This window comes from Mixophyes fleayi, chromosome 2 (genome assembly GCF_038048845.1).
Source record: "Mixophyes fleayi isolate aMixFle1 chromosome 2, aMixFle1.hap1, whole genome shotgun sequence".
Lineage (NCBI taxonomy): Eukaryota > Metazoa > Chordata > Amphibia > Anura > Limnodynastidae > Mixophyes > Mixophyes fleayi.
In genome coordinates this window covers 374,367,454-374,385,447 of record NC_134403.1, presented here as the reverse complement: position 1 = coordinate 374,385,447, position 17,994 = coordinate 374,367,454, and the positions used below count along the sequence as shown (strand labels likewise).

General features: G+C 43.2%; 1 long non-coding RNA gene across 1 annotated transcript in view; it reads left to right on the top strand.

Moving 5' to 3' along the window:
* LOC142139667 (uncharacterized) overlaps nt 1-17,994 on the top strand; it is a 62,852-nt gene that overhangs the window by 12,416 nt on the left and 32,442 nt on the right. The gene's annotated exons all lie outside the window — the stretch shown is intronic.

Genomic DNA, 17,994 nt, shown 5'->3' with positions numbered 1-17,994 from the left:
AATCACAGCAACTTTTAGGATATCACAGATAAGTGTAAATATTGTTAGCTTTGCATTGCATCTAAGTCAAACATATTACATCCTGATTCTAATAATCGCTCAGACCTCAGGGGGCTGGTTTACCCTGTGAGGCTGTGTCCAGAACTGTATAAAAAACACCTGCTTGGAAACTTCTCTCTCCCTGTGACCTACAGATTAGACCCAGCGTTAATCCGTTTCCGGCTGTTTCTGTGATTTGGACCCAGCTTTTCAGTACCACTGCCCTGCCCGCTACCCAGCAGCTCTGACCAGTGTAATAGGCCAGGAGGAATCCATCCAAAGCCACTCCAATCCGTAGGAAGAGATCAGGGGTTCCAGCCCAGGTACACCAGTAACGAGGTACACTAGCAGCGTAAGTTACCCAGAAGAAACCCGGTTCTGGATGCCGGTAAGGAGTCCAGTGGTGGCAGCATTTGTAAGCCGCTCCAACTGCAGTTAGAGGGCGCATTTGGGATACCGAAAGGGAACGGTGGAAAAGTAAGCCCAGCCAGTTCCCAGCAACAACAGATAGAGTGTCATAGGTGGTCCATCCTGTCACAGAGGTCATGAAGAAATTACACAGACTATTGACAACTTGTGAAAGCCGGGGTGTTCAGAGGCGCAAGTAGCCCATATAACTCAGCTCTGTTTCCAGTGTGGAAACCGGACGGAACATAGCGCCTCACTATTGACTATAGAGGGGGATAAACAAAGTAGCGCCCCTTCTGGCAGCAACAGTTCCTGACATAATAACTATTGTGGAGAAAATACAAGACACATTAGGAGAATGGCATGCTGTGATCAATTTGGCTAATGTTTTTTTTTTCTATCCCAGTAGCACTAGAGTCAAGATCAGTTTGCATTTACCTGGGAGGGAAGACAATACACCTTGCAGGTAGTACCCCAAGGCTATAAACATAGTGTGACAATCCAGAGATTTAGAAATGGTCAGTCCAGAGCTCAGCTGCAGTGTTTACCATTACATTGATGACATAATGCTGTTGGGAAATACAGCAGAGCAAGTCGCAGAGGATCTGCAGACACTGATCAAGCACATAGAGAGCCGAGGGTGGGCAATCAACAGAGACAAAGTGCAAGGCCCAGCCCATTCTGTAAAGTTTCTGGGGATGATCTGGACATGACCAAAGAAAACAATACCTGAGCCAGTCTAAGAAGCAATATCACAGATGACGGCTCCCACCAGTGCCAAAGAAGCACTTTGGGTTAGGTACACTTGGCTACTGGAGATCTTTTGTTCCTCATTTGGGCCTCATCTTAAGGCCTATATACAATGTTACCAGAAAGAAATCAGAGTTTATGGACTGCAGAACAAGATGCTTTACAAGCAGCCAAGCAAGTAATCCAGGCGCACAACTCCTTGGGCCCCATCCAGGTGGATCAGCCATTCTACCTGGACGTGACGGTAGCTCATGGTATGTCCTGGGGCCTATGGCAGAACAGTGCAAACAGTGGATAAAAAAAGATACCCATTGGTTTTTGAATCGAGCAGTTTTCATCTGCACAAAGAAGATACACCAATCTCAAAAATACTCTTCTAGCAGCATACACAGCCTTACAACATATTGAAAGTACTACTAAACAACAACCAGTTACTGTGAGAAAAGAATTGCCAGTGGCTCATTGGGTAAGACAAGAAGGACTGGGTGCACATACTAGCTCAGAAACAGACTCTGCAGAAGTAGAAATAGTACCTACATAAAAGAGGAGTATCAAGTCAAGAACTTTCACAAGTTTCCGCATATATTGCTGGAATGGTGAACTTCGAGAGCACTAAGAAAGAGTTGCCTCAACTCCAGTGCAAGTGGCCGAACCATATGCTATACTTCCAGAATAGCAGCTGAAATATGCTTGGTTCACAGGTGCATCAGCCATACTGACATCAAATGGTCACAGCTGGACAGCAGCAGCCTATCAACCGCAGATACAAGAGATCATCTGTGAGTCAGGAGAAGGAGGTTCCAGCCAGTAACCAAAACTTAAGGCTGTATTTATGGCATTGGAAGAAACAGAAGGCCCGGTTTTAATCTACACCGATAGCTGGGCAGTATTCAAAGGTCTGACAACCTGGCTGCCAGTATGGCAACAAAACAGCTGGAAAGTCCATGACATGGTGATCTGGGAAGGAACAAAGATGTGGACTGAAATATGGAATAGGTGTAATCAGAGACAAGTGTCAGTCGGCCATGTCAATACCCACACCGGACTTGAAGGAAATGAAGTTGCTGATGCATTGGTCCAAGTCAAGACAGTAGAACGGTCACCTCAAGAGGAGACAGAGCTGTACAACCTCAGAGAATGGGCTCACGCTCAATGTGGCCATAGTGAAGCAGAAGGCACGTATGCCTGGGCACAAAGAAAAGGCATTCCAATGACCCAGTTAATGGCAAGAGAAATTGTGGAAAAGTGTGAAACAACTCTTGAATTATAAGAAGAAATTGACTGGGGATGTGGGCTCCATATATAGAGGAGAAAGAGCTGGACAAGAGTGGCAAATCGACTTCATGGGACGACTGCCAACAGGCAGAGAGGGAGTGAAATACTGTTGTACTGCAATAGTCACCTACTCAGGGGTCTTGGTTGTCAAGCCATCTGCCAGTGCAGATCAAGGAGCTACAATCAAAATGCTTGAAGACCTAACAGTTTGTTATTGAGTGCCAAAAGAAATCCAATCTGACAATGGAACTCGCTTCACTGTTAAACAAGTCAAGCAATGGGCAGCTGATCAGGGAGTGTACTGGCCCTTTCCCTATTATCTTCAAGCAGCAGGCTTGATTGAATGGATAAAAAAACACCAACAAAATAGCGCTGGAAAAAGAGACACTAATATCTCAAAATAATGAGTTCAAGGAAATAAATATAACAACCTTTTATTACATAAAACCCAAACAAATTGAAAAATAAATGATAAAAACAATGGAAATACAGATATATTGAAGATAAAACACAATACCTATGTGTGTGGACATATATTGAACAATTTCAAGTCTGACCAGTGCACTGTTCTACTTGTGGTCAGAATATAAACTGTCTGAATTGCACATATATCATGTATCACTATACTGATAATTGGTCATTGAAGAATGAATGTTATTAAGGTCTCCTTCTTGATAGGACTTAATAACTGTTTCAAATGAACCAAGAAACATATATTTTTGATATTGTCTCCTCTATTGCTTAGTATCGTTCCAGCTAGTGAGTGATATATAGCTGGCATACAAAAAAACCTTGATTCCAATAGAGACTGTTTTCCGATATGAAAAGGCTGATAATTTCCATTCTCTCATCGACAAGAGAATGCACAAGACCAATCTGTCGGATTCAGTAAGTCATTATATAGCAAACATAAAAATGCAGATAGCTACCGTGTTGGCGTTTCTCCCGGATACCCCGAATCTCGGTGTTTACACTTCTGTTTTCCGACAGCAAACTTTGGATCCGTGTGTTCCGTTCACGTGATCGGAGCTGTGATGGTTACAAGGTATTCTTGCCACAATAATTTCTATTGCCAAAAATATTATAATAAGTAGAGAAGCACTACTGGAGATGAATAAATGTCCATGGGACCCATAGTTTTTAGTAAGCAATATTAAGTCTTGTTCTGACACATTTCATCGCACACTTGCGATTTCCTCAAAGGACTCATCCAAACATCTATTCATTGATTGGCAGTGAGCACCTATTTAAAGGTCTTGTCTATACAATTAATTAGATATTAGCGAATTGAATTCACACATATGACTCACTATTTAAATGATGCCGTATATCTTAAAAAAATACACAAGTACCATTATAAGACTTATTCCACAAACTCATATAATCAATAAAAACATGAAAAATATAAATGTAAAATATAAAAATGAATATAATAAAAAAATGTATACATTTTCAACTGTTTTTTGACCTTTTACTATTTTAATACTAATTCACGCTATACAGATCTTTCATTTGATGTACTTTCCTTTTAACGTCCCAAAGACCACTTGCTCTATTACACTCGGAAAATATAAAGTGTTGTTTTACAAAATAGCCACCAAAATCTAAGACAAATACCACTACTTTCCATGCACATAAGTTATTTTTAAGAAACCTCTATATAAAAAATTCCTGTAAATATAAGCACACATGTATTCTCCATCATAAACTACCATATCAATCAATTATATGTGTTATCCAAATCCATTCCACCTCTTATCTCCCTATAGAAGTGACATCAGAATATAACACGTGGGGGGATATGAAACAAATGAAAATATCCATAGTTATCCGGGAGCTAAAAAATTCTTCTATATAGTGTATTCATCTTAACTAAATATCAATATGCAACAGAACCTAGATAAATATGAATGGGCAGGTCCGCACAAAACCATACATGCGCACATGGTATAAATTAAAATGGCGGGATACATTATGATTTTTTTTATTTTGGATATTTTTTCTTCGTTTCATGAATCTAGTTTTCAATGGTCTAGTGCAGGGGTATGCAACCTGCGGCTCTCCAGGTGTTGTGAAACTACAAATCCCAGCATGCCTTGCCACCTATCTGCTGGTTATCTACTGGCAAAGCATGCTGGGACTTGTAGTTTCACAACACCTGGAGAGCCGCAGGTTGCCTACCCCTGGTCTAGTGGTTCTACCCACATAGATCAGATCACAGCTACACTTTAAGGCATAAATCACATAACATGTGTTGCAATTAATAAAACCTTGTATTTTATCATTTTACCCGCATGTTGGAATTCTATAAACTTGTTCTTTATGGGCCTGATTCATTAAGGAAAGTTAAGCAAAAATTTGAGTAAGTTTTTTTACTTAAGTGTTCTGTACAAAACCATTGTTGATTTAGGAAAAAATAGCCAGTATTTAACTTATGTGCCAAATAATAATCTAATAGGCACCCCTTGCAGTGTAACATGGTTTTGTCTAGGAGAAAACTTAAGTGAAAAAAAGTACTTTTCTTAATGAATCAGGCCCTATGTTTGCATGTGGTACATCTAGTTTTTCCACATCTATAACAACCCTCAGGTTTTTGTGGGATCCAACTTTATAAAGAATCTAACCCAACATCCACATCTTTATTTCTCTCTTGTTCACATTTTACTAGGCTCAGAACTAAAATGTTTTTCAGACTGTTCCTTTCTTCGGTATCTGTGGTAATACATTTCTAAGTACAGTATCTTGTTGTAGGATGGAATAATATTTTTTAATAGTTCTTTTAATTTGCCATGATTTGTTGTTATATTTCAAAATAAATGCCACAAACATAGAATCTTATTTGTCAGACTCAATAACGTCTACGCTTCCCACATGTGTATGAAACAAGGGCATGTATAAAAACTGATCTGTTTGTAAGCGCACACCACTACTGATACTGAATTTCACACGGAGGAATTTGTTTGTTAATGTTTTAATAGGAAAATATTCCAGCATGTATTTGGTAATAAAAATGTGTGTGTGTATATATATATATATATATATATATATATATATATATATATATATATATATATATATATATATATATATATATATATGTTTGTTTTTTCTTTTTGTTTTTTGTTTTTTTTATCCAAACAATGATATTTATAAGACTCTTCTGTGACAACTAGACGTAGAGTACCTGCTAACGTTGACACAACTCGAGAGGAAGGTGTGAAATCTAACGTGCCCATGGTTTTCACCAAGACCCCCTCAAGGAGGTATGGGCTACGCTGCAGAAGACACGCAGTTCGCGGTCCTTCCCCGAGTTGTATAGCGAGGCACAGAATGATAGTAGTCTGATGAGCCGGTTCGGTAACGTGCTGGCAACGAGGTACAAAGGGAGAATCTAGAAGAGGGGTCAGACGAGCCGGGTTGGTAACAGGCAGGAGCAACAATGCACTAGGGAGATCCAAAAGAATAGTCAAGACAATCCGGGTAGTAAGGGCACAGGAATAACTAAGGTAGTCAGGCAAGCCAAAATCACACAGGAATGCTGGAGCAGGGAGGAAGACCTAATACTCTGGCACAGGGGGAGGACAGGAACTGCCTTATAAACTGTAGGCAGCCAATGAGGAGTAGGAGAGGCGGTAGAGCTGTCATCGGACACCACCAGAGGTTAGAATAGCATCCCGTTGCCTAGCAGCGCAGAAGCCCAGGCAGTCCGGCTAGAAGTCTAGCTCCTCTCTCTTCCCGTTGTTTAAGAAATCTCTTAAGTAATCGAGGGATGTGTAAGTCCTGTTTGTTTATCCAGGATCTCTCTTCTGGACCAAATCCTTTCCAATGAACAAGGAACTGTTGCCTGCCATGCAACAAATGAAAGTCCACAATCCGACTGATTTCATAGTCGATCCCAGCTGAAGACTGTACGGGAGTAGGTCGAGAAGGAGGCCAAAAGAACTCGTTGAGCACTAAGGCCCGTAGTAAAGAAACATGGAAGGTGTTGTGGCACTTGAGAGAAGGAGGAAGCTTTAGTTTGTAGCAAACATGGTTAATGACTTGTAGAATAGTATAAGGGCCAATAAATCGTGGAGCTAGCTTCATGGATGGAACTTTAAGTTTCATATCTCTAGTGGATAGCCAGACTGGGTCTCCCACAGCCAGGAGTGGCTTGGGTCTCCAGCAACAATCTGCAAAGGTTTTGTGATGTTGGGTGACTTTCCGTAACACTGTCTTAGTCTTTGACCAAATAAGAGAGAGAATTCCCGGAGGAGAGTGTCTGCAGCGGGAACCGTGGAGGTTGAAGATACAAAAGCACCCGGAAAGGTAGGGTGAGTTCCAAACACGTAAAGAAGGGAGACAGTCCCGTGGATTCATGGAGATGCTGGTTGTGGGAGAATTCGGCCCAAGGAAGGAGTTGAGACCATTTATTCTGGTTATCAGAGGTAAAACACAGAAGGAAGGTCTCCAGATCTTGATTTGTCCGTTCAGTCTGACCATTGGTTTGGTGGTGGTACCCAGAGAAGAATTTCAGATCAGTACCCAGGTTTTTACAAAAGGCTCTCCAGAATTGGGAAGTAAATTAGACCCCTCCATCCAAGATGATTTCTTTGGGACAGCCATGGATTTTGAAAATCTCTTTGATAAAAATGTTAGGCGACTGGCAGAGGGCAGCCCTCAGAGGGGGACAAAATAAGCCATTTTGGAAAATCTGTCACTGACAACCCAGGTGGTGTTATATCCAGCACTAGACGGAAGGTCGGTAATAATGGCAATACTCTCCGAGGAAACATTGGGAATAGGTATTGGGCGAAGCAGACCAGCAGGAGCTCCTCTGAAAGACTTGTGTTGGGCACAGATAGTGTAGGCCGCAATAAATTTTCAAATGTCGGCGCAGACAGTGTGCCTCCGGAACCGGCGACAAAGTAATGCAGTGGTCTTCTTAATCTCGGCATGTCCAGCAGTACGAGAGGAGTGAGCCCAATGTAAGGTCTTGAGTCGTAGATGGGGGCTCCACAAAGGATCGATAGGGGGGGGGAAACGGGTTTCCGCTCTGGCGAGAGCTACGGTACTGGAGGGGTCAAAGATGCATTGAGCTACCAACGGGGTTAAGCGGTCCGAATCGTCAAAGAACCGAGATAAGGCATCAGGCCGTCCGTGTTTGGCGCTGTGACAGAGCGTATCATATTGAACCGTGTAAAGGAGGATGCCCAGAAAGATTCACGAAGGTTGAGACAATGAGCCTCTCGGATGAACACCAGATTTCTATGATCCATAAACACAGTAACTGGATGAAGAGCACCCTCCAGTAAATGACGCCATTCCTCAAGTGCGGCTTTGATGGCAAGGAGCTCCTTATCCTCAATTCCATAGTTGTTTTCACTGGGAAGGAACCGTCTGGAGAAAAACCCACAAGGAGTGTTAGTACCAGAACAGGATTTTTGAAAAAGCACTGCTCCGATACCAACAGAGGATGCATCAAATTCTAGGAAGAATGGTCGTTCTTGATCCGGGTTGGGCAAGAACTGGTGCAGAGGAAAACGCCTTCTTTAGGGTAGCAAAAGCGGCAATGGCCTCCGGAGACCAAACTTTAGGTTTAGCAGATTTTCTAGTTAATGCCATAATAGGTGGAATGATGGAGGAAAAGTCTTGGATAAAATGTTGGTAGTAATTCGAAAATCCAATGAATCTCTGAATAGCTTTGAGACTCTGGGGTTGGAGCCATTCCAAAATAGCGGATACTTTAGTTGGATCCATCCATATTCCCATACCGGACACAATGAAACCAAGAAAAGATACTTGTGGCATTCCAAAGACGCATTTCTCTAGTTTGCGGTAGAGATGGTGTTTGCGTAATTTGAGTAAAACTTCTTTGACTAGTTCACAATGGGAGACAAGATCTTTAGTAAACACCAATATGTCATCCAGATAGACTACAACGGAGGTATACAAGAAGTCCTGGAAGATATCGTTGACAAATGATTTGAAGATAGGGGCATTACAAATGACGAAGGGCATTACTAGGTACTCAAAATGCCCGTCCCTGGGATTGAAAGTTGTCTTCCATTCATCTCCATTCTTAATACGGATCAAATTGTAGGCTCCTCGAAGGTCGAGTTTGGTAAATATCTGGGAGCCGCTGATTCTATCAAATAAGTCACATAAGGGGTAGCGGGTAGCGATTCTTAACTGGGAAGCAGTTAAGGGGGCAGTAATCAATACATGGACGTAGCAAACCGTCCTTCTTTTTGACAAAGAAGAACCCTGTCCCAGCCGGAGAAGAAGACTTGCGAATGAATCCACGTTTCATATTCTCAGCAATATAGTGGGACATGGCTACTGTCTCAGGTCGAGACAACGGGTAAATCCGACCCTTGGGAATGGGTTGAGCAGGTGTTAATGCAATTGAACAATCCCAGGATCGATGTGGAGGCAGACTTTCAGCTTCAGTTTTAATAAAGACATCCTGGAAAGCTGCATACACAGGAGGAAGAGTAGAATCTGCAAACGTGGAATGGCAGAGCACCCGTGCCATGGAAGAAGGAACCCCGGACATGTATCTGTGACGACACTCTGAACCCCACGTGGTAACCTGAGCACAGTCCCAATCCAATTAAGGCGAATGCATCCAAAGCCATGGTAACCCCAAGATTAGGGGGTTAATGGATTTAGGTAATACCAGGAACTGGATAGTCTCACTGTGTAAAGCTCCTACTATCAGCCGAACTGTTGTTGTAACGAAGGTGATGGAATCATTGCTGACACGATTACCATCCACTGCCGTAAGCGACAGCGGCTGAGGCAAAGATAGTAGAGGAATTTGGAGCCAAGAAGCGAAAACTGCCGAGATGTAGTTCCCGGAGGACTTGAGGCTCAGGGTGACAGCCATGAGATGTTCAGAGGTATATTTGGAAATTGGGAGCAACTGTGGATTCTCCTAAAGCGGCCTCCCTACCACCGTCTAGAAGGAGGGGTTTCTCGGTTTCTTAGGCCAACCCTTGAGGAGGTGACCAGAATCTCCACAGTAAAGGCAGAGTTGCTGTTTAAAACGTCTCTCCCGCTCCTCTGGAGACAGTCGGGAACCTCCAATTTGCATGGGTTCTTCCTGGGGCAGGACTGTATTTTGAAATTTGGGTGCCAATCATGGAACAAAGCGTCTGGTGGAAGAGCATTCCTGTGTACGTTCTTGACAGCGCAAATCCACCTTGATACATAGAGAAATAAGAGTATCCAGGTCCGGAGGGAGATCTCTGGAAATGAGCTCATCCTTGATCCGGTCGACCTGGCCTTGCCAGAAGGTTGCTACTAGAGCCTCATTATTCCATTTTAACTCTGACGCCAGGGTCCAGAACTGTACCGCGTATTGTCTCGCAGAAAGATTACCTTGGCGAAGACATAGACTTGCAGCAGCAGAGGACACTCTCCCAGGTTCGTCAAAGACCTTCCTGAAGGCTTCAATGAAAGATGCAGAACTACCCAGAAGAGGGTAATTTCGTTACCACAAGGGGGAGGCCCAGGCAAGGGCTTGGCCGCTCAATAGAGAAATTATGAAAGCCATCTTTGTCTGCTCAGAAGGAAATGCCCCGGGGTTACATTCAAACTGTATGGCGCACTGATTCAAAAAGCCTCTGTACCGTTTGAGATCTCCATCGAATTTCTCCGGAGCCGGAATGTGCAGGCTGGATGAGGAAGTGGAGACCGTGACCACACTGGACGGTGTTGCTGCAGAAGTTACGGCCAGGGAGGCGGTCAGCGAACCCTGCAAAGCATCAAAACGGGTAACCATTCCATGGACACACTGAAGCAGATGGGCCTGAGCCGTCTCTTGCTGTTCAACTTGCTGAGCCAGATGGAGTAGTAGGTCATGGGCTGATGGTTCACCAGTACCCTTGGTGGTCATGGCCAGAGTATACTGTCACAACTAGGTGTAGAGTACCTGCTAAGGTTGGCACAACTCGAGAGGAAGGTACGGAATATAACGTGCTCCTGGTTTTCACTAAGAACCCCCGCAAGGGGATATGGGCTCCGCTGCAGAAGACACGCAGGTCGCGGTCCTTCCCCGAGTCGTATAGTGAGGCACAGAATTATAGTAGTCTGATGAGCCGGTTCGGTAACGTGCTGGCAACGAGGTACAAAGGTACAATCCAGAAGAGGGGTCAGACAAGCCGGGTTGGTAACAGGCAGGAGCAACAATGCACTAAGCGTAGTCAAGACAATCCGGGTAGTAAGGGCACAGGAATAACTGAGGTAGTCAGGCAAGCCAAACACACAGAAACGTTGGGGCAGGGAGGAGACCTAATACTCGGGCACGGGGGAGGACAGGAACTGCATTATAAACTGTAGGCAGTCAATGAGGAGGAGAGAGGCTCCGCCGGAGGTTAGAATAGCGCATGCGCAGAAGCCTCGGCAGTGCGGCCGGATGTATTGCAGGCAACCAGATGCGCCGAGAGACAAGACAGGCGACCGTCCCGAGGAAGCAGCGGAACAGCGCCTGACACTTCTATTTCCCTTTTGGGGATCAATTCAGAGTGGAAAAACTTTTTCTTTCCATAATATAATTGTAAAACACAATCTTTTCTATTTATTTACATATAGTCTTACACCATTCGTGCAGTTGGATGTTATTTCACCTTAAGGATGTCCAGATATCATACGAAGTACCAATAGAGTTCGTGGCTCAACATGGTGTTATGGCAAGCAGTGCGGCATAAACTTGTAAAACTTATCAGAAAAGGTCTTCACCTATCGCAGCCGCCTTTCCCGTAGAGACTGGTTATGCTCACAGGTACTCAGATGCCCCCAGGACTTTCACTCAGTGTAGTAAAAGTTTATGTTTACACGGCAGCGCACAGGTACAGAGGTAATACACGGAGTAGGGACAGGCCAGAGATCTGCAGACTTTACAAAGCACAGGTGGAGACATTGGGTACCAGCTGGGTCAGGGCCACAGGCAAAGGTTCGGAGTCCAGGTACAGGAAGAAGGTCAGGGTCACGGGCAAAGATTCAGAGTCAAGGTACAGGCAGAAGGTCATACACGGGGAAGCAATCAAAGGTTAAACACTGACACAGCACAGAAGTGGGCAGCAATACTGAAACAGAATGCTACAACCGATAGGCTTAGTCCTCACTGCCTTAAATAATACTAAGGGCCAATCAGGGCAAAGCCCTGCAAGTGCTCCCAGGGTTTCCATAATTAATTACTGGCACTGCTGCCAATGAAAAAGCAGAGTGCCCAGCTGCGCTTTGAACTTATCAGTCATAATTGGCTGAGCCTAAACAGCCCTGCGCGCGCGCCCAGCTGTTTGACAGCTGGCAGAGAGCCTGAAGCGTCCCGGTTGTTGCCTAAGTTACCGTAACGAGGGAGCCGGAAGTGACGCCCTGGTCGTCATGGAGATGGCCGGGACGCCACTAACAGAGGACCGAGAGTCGCGACAGTGCCCGCGGCCGCCGTTGCTGATGACACATGGTCTATGGTTAGCATATGTAAAGCCAGTCGGAACTGCAGTGTTCAGAGCAGCATTGAGTATTGGACTCCGAGGAACGATCATCAAGTTCACAGGACGATGTAGGATAAGAGTTTAACTAGGTAGTGATTAGGGAGAGTATACCCTGCACGTCAGGCAGCGGTTTCTGGTATCTGGCATTTTTCTTACTAGTAGTCTATCTGGAGCAACATTTTTGATAAAAGACATTTATTAATGCTACTTCAAAGTCAATGAGCTTTTGCATTTTCTGTATGTATGTATATTTATGTATACACCTCCGATTCGCGCAATTATTGATTTCTAGAGATTGGTATTCCCTATCACTGACATTTTCCATGTATTGTATACTGATGTTTTATATATTTTTTACATATGTCTTATTTTGCAAATGTCCTTATTTTATAATTGATACTTAATATATTTGTGCTCCTTTTATGATATATATCATGGCATATGTAAAGGGCTGAGTTTGAATCTTGGGAGATTTTAGAAAATATTTATTTTTTTCTACTTTATTTTCCCACGAATGTTTTTATTACTAGTATAATATCTACACAGATCCTATATTCTTTCTAGCCATAATAGCTTCTAAGATACATACTTATAGTGATGATTGTTAATGTATTAAGCTCTGTTTTTTAAGTGCAAGGTTAATTAACATACAGTGTTTTATTCACGTTAGAATCTTCCGCAATGTTATTTGATTCAAAGATAATATATCTAGTGAAATACAGGTTACACTATGTTTTTTCTTTTTTTTATATATTAACAATGGAATCACAAAGTAGGAATAGCTTCACACGTTCTAATCAAGGACTATACTTTTGGACTCTGGTCTGTACTGCTTTTGTGTCTACCTTATATGTTTTGTATCTTTACACTAGTGCAGATATTCACCATCCTTTGGTTTTTTTATATGTCGTTGGCTAATATGTTGGGGTGACATTTAGATAGTGAGGTCTGCTGTAGGTGGAAGGAGCGTGGTTTTATTTAACATTCCATTTGACATGTGCATTATCATCATCATCATCATCATTTATTTATATAGCGCCACTGATTCCGCAGCACTGTACAGAGAACTCATTCACATCTGTCCCTGCCCCAATGGAGCTTACAGTCTTAATTCCCTAATTAACACACTCACACAGACAGACAGAGAGTCTATGGTCAATTTGATAGCAGCCAATTAACCTACTAGTATGTTTTTGGAGACTTTATAGACTTTATAGACTTCAGTCAAAAGAGTTCTCCAGTTTCAAGTAGTTGTCCTTAAAGTGAAGCCAGGGGGTTTAGGGGTAGGGATCAGGTTGCAGTATACACTTGAAAGGGAAAGCTAATTAGTATCCATTGTTCTCAACATGTCTAATTCAGACATTTTCTCTAGAGCCGAGCAGGGGACCTTCTGTTGAAGTACAGCTCATCCTATTGTTGGTGGCAAGCAGTAGGATCACTCAGTCCCAGCTCTTCTCTGGGTAGAACTTTATCGTGATACACTCCAGGGCTCTGCAAAGCAGTAGCACTAGCAACCAGTTACCACATTATCCTGAACTTACTCCTAAAGGCTTTAAGGTAGAAAGTGTCACAAAAGCATTGTGGGCTTTAGGCAAGGGAAGATGCCGTCTAAGTTCCAATTTGGTAAGGGGAGGCAGTGGAGAACGGAAGATGGTACAGTGTCTCAAGGAGAGGAAATCACAGTGAGGTGATCACTGGAAGTAAAATGGGTGTGAGCTCTGGGAAGAAGAGAGCAGATCACAGCCTAGTGTTGAAAAAAAATCCCAAATGAAGGGATAACACAATCCAGTTCAACCAGGAGAAAGGTTTTCTGGGATCAAAAACAGTGGCAGTGTCTGCAGAACGGGGATATGGATGTATTACACCACCCCACCACAATGCAGCACATTTTGGATTATTGGGATGAGGAGTGCCCAAAGATTATTATGTGGATAGGAGCCAGTCTACAGGAGAAATTGTAAAACCTGTTGGATGTGTTCCTAATGTTGAAAGAGGAAGCAAGTGCCTGGAATTTTCGGGATGAACCAGAATGGGATGATTTTACAAAGGAAGTTATTTGTACTATGCAGAATCTGGCCAAGGGAAAATCCAGTTACAACAATAATCTGAAGTACAAACAAGACGAAAATGGACTGTTCCGGCAGAGTGACATGCCTGATGAATCCCTTACAAATGTACTAATAGAATCTGTCCCATTAGCAGATGCTACAGATCCACTAGAGACAATCAGTATGGAGGGCAGCACAGTGGCTCAGTGGTTAGCACTTCTGCCTCACAGCGCTGGGGTCATGAGTTCAATTCCCGACCATGGCCTTATCTGTGTGAAGTTTGTTCTCCCTGTGTTTGCGTGTGTTTCCTCCGGGTGCTCCGGTTTCCTCCCACACTCCAAAAACATACTGGTAGGTTAATTGGCTGCTATCAAAAATTGACCCTAGTGTCTGTCTGTGTGTGTGTGTGTCTATATTAGGGAATTTAGACTGTAAGCTCCAATGGGGCAGGGACTGATGTGAATGGGTACAGCGCTGCAGAATTAGTGGCGCTATATAAATAAATGATGATGATGAGGATTTGATAGTGGAATGCCAGATAAGGAGCGTACCATAACTGTGCTGCACGCGCACGGATATCCTCAAATGTCTTTTAAAAGATTATGAGAATCCCTGCAATGCCTTTAGTGTCTATAGGAAATGGATGCTAACTTTAGGTCCCCACATACCTCTCTGAGAACAAATGCAATGTCTGCAACAGAGTTTTGAAGAAGCAGCACAAGGTATGGCGACAAAGACTTACCGACACTGAAATGTGGCAGGATCAGTGTTATCGAATGAATACCAAAAAATTGACAATTATAATATCTCTTTTGTCACATTCTAACAAAAAAGGCTGCTCAGTCTGTTAATCAGGGGGAGGTCCATCCCGGTGGATTATACACAGCTGTCCAAGATACTATGTTGGTGAGGATGTTGTACCTCTGAATACTCAGAATTAGGAGAAATCCTCCCATTTGGTGGCTTGGATGGAAAAGAGCTACCATCAGAAATCATGATTACAGACTGTATGACAGAATTCATTATCATCAATTATTTATATAGCGCCACTAATTCCACAGCGATGTACAGAGAACTCACTCACATCAGTCCCTGCCCCTTTGGGGTTTACAGTCTAAATTCCCTAACATACAGACACAGACTAGAGTCAATTTGTTAGCCAATTATCCTACCAGTATGTTTTTGGAGTGTGGAAGGAAACCGGAGCACCCGGAGGAAACCCACGCAAACACGGGGAGAACATACATACTCCACACAGTTAAGGCCATGGTCAGGAATTGAACTCATGACCCCAGTGCTGTAAGGCAGAAGTGCTAACGACTTAGCTACCGTGCTGCCCAGAGGATAAAGGAATTGTCATGATAGGGGCCACTACCATGGGGCCCTGGGAAAAATTCTCCCACACCTTTCCCTATGCAGAATTGGCAGATGAGGAGATGTTGACTGAGTGGGTGTCTGAGAGGGCACCAGCACAGCAAGATTCACCAGCCCCACAAGCTTTGAAGCATCGCACTCCAGCTCCAAATCTGGGGACCCAGGACCCTATACAAGAGCCTGTACTGGATCATCCACACTGGTTTGCTGCCAGGAGAACAAGTCTGGGCCCAATGAGGATTCACACTACCCCGATGCGCCTGAGGCGAGGGATGTAGTGCAACAGTTGGATGGGGGAGGGGAGATGTACTCCAACATACATACAGGGGCACCCACAAGTGGTTTGGGAGGGGGACAGAGGGTTCCCCAGCAGCAAAGAATTAATGGAGCCCCCACGTTTGCCTGTCACTGGGCAGTTGTCCCTTGAGTGTTTGGGGGAGTGGGGATTGGATCTTTGCCAGAAACAACTGAACAAGGAGCCCCAAAGTTTTTCTGTCTCTGGGCAATTTTCACTTGAGTATATGGGGGAGGGGACCATGGACTCCAGAAACAGAGGACATGGGACTATTTGCAGTTGGGCATTTAAGGGTTGACAAGGCACCCAAGGGATGTAGGACTATAACTCTTCTACCACGGATGTGTGCACAGGAGTGGCCCAGTTTTAATGTCTCATCTTATGACACAGGGCAGCAGAAAGCCCTACTCCAGCTGGGTGGGATGATATGCCCGCACTCATGGGACCCTTTGTAGGAACTGTGTACTGCTGTGTACCATCAGACCCAAGTGAAACCACAGCAGGCCAGAGACTTTGGACTTGGGGGAGAAAGGTTGTTTTCTTTTTTGTTGTTGAATAAAGTGTTTTTATTATTAGATTTTTAAGGGACACAACAACAAAACACACTACATAACAAAACATACAGAACCAAAACTAATAAATAAAATAAGAGTATTCGAAAGATACAAGAAATTTCCAGGCTAATTATTCTATTAGTTATTGTCGCTTTAGCATATAACATACAAAGATATTAATTGACTCTACTCAGATTAAGTTTTGTCATTGTCAAAGATGTACAGGGAACTATACTCTGGAACCAACCTAACTAAATATGTTTAAAACTAAAACGGAAATCAAAGCTAAAGCTGCGCAGGGCTGTTACTGAAATAATAACTGGTGGCTCACTATACACTTCAAACCAGTGTCTGCGGGGAATACCTCTCCTTCCATTAGACTCCATACCTCTCGGGGGGTAGTCATTGCATAGCAGGCTTTGACGCTCATCCTGAACCTGAACAACTTGCCTGGACGTGACACTGTGATTCCCAAATATCTGTATGGTGTGTCATTGTGACAGTTTCCACTTATTAGTTTATTGCAACACAACCTCAGTCTTCCTGCCAGTGTATTCCTAATAATATCTATCTCTGCTGGCTCCCTGTTGTAGAGGAGGGAAAGAAACATGATAGACACAGTAAACTCCAGTTATGTCATGTATATTACTTAGCTCAGCAATGCACATCAAATGATCTATGTTCATGAGAAATAGTGTTTTTAATTGCTCTTTAAGGTTTTCAAGTAGCCCAGAGTAAGTTTAGGCTACTGGTTTTATCCAATAGTCTGGTTATCTCTATTACTTGGGACATTAGCAGTCTGGAGCTATGAAGATGTTGATAGTGGCACCTGAATATATTCATTATGTCCTGTATATAATGTACCATTTATGGCTATTATAGCTGTCATGTATTTGCCTTCAGTGTTGTGGTGTTTTTTTTCAAGTTGAAAGATCTACCATTGTAATAATAGGACCACAGTATGTGTTAGTGACTGTTCATTGATGAATATTGATTTGTATTTATTTGTTTCTGGGGCATTTTAGTCTCCATGTTTTAAGTCATGTTTTTGCTGTGATTTTTTTTCTTCTAGGAAATTTTACTTCTGAAACTTCTTCAGAGACCCGGAAGGGGGGGGCTTGAATAGTGGTTGAATATTCACATAAATGTAATCCACTCCTAACCCTTACCTTCTGGTGTATGGCTTCTTCTGTTAAAAATGTATATTATTTCTACATTGTTCTTATAAGTCGTTCGTATCTTTTGACATTCCAATATCAAGTTGTTTTTTTTTTTAAAAAATCCTATCCGTCAACGACTGGGTCACTTAATCACTGCATAGACTTGTATAACACCATGATCTATAAACCTATCTTGATAGAGAAGCACTGGGAAAGTGGCAAAGGGCAATGTATATATGTCCCAAGCTGTCTGTCTTATATGCTTTTAAACCCCAGGGAGATTGCTTGTGTTTGGGAAAAGCTTCCCAAAGAGTGTGTTCAGCTTCAGGAAAAGCTGGTAAGGGTCCCTGGGGTATGAATGGAGAGAGAAGGGTGGGCTCAACTCATAAGGCCCGTTCCTGGTCTTCCAAATGACCTGTATCAGTGCTGGTAATCAGGAGCTGCACCTGCGAGGACATAGTAAAATACTGCAAGGCAGCTCAATCACTCATTTCCTGGGGAGGAGGTCAGATGCTTCCTGAGAAAACACTGCAATGTATGATGAGTAGGTGCTGTGATTTTGTGTTTTTGTGGGACACAAGGTCCTTTACTTGAGAGAGGGTGTTCCTGTGT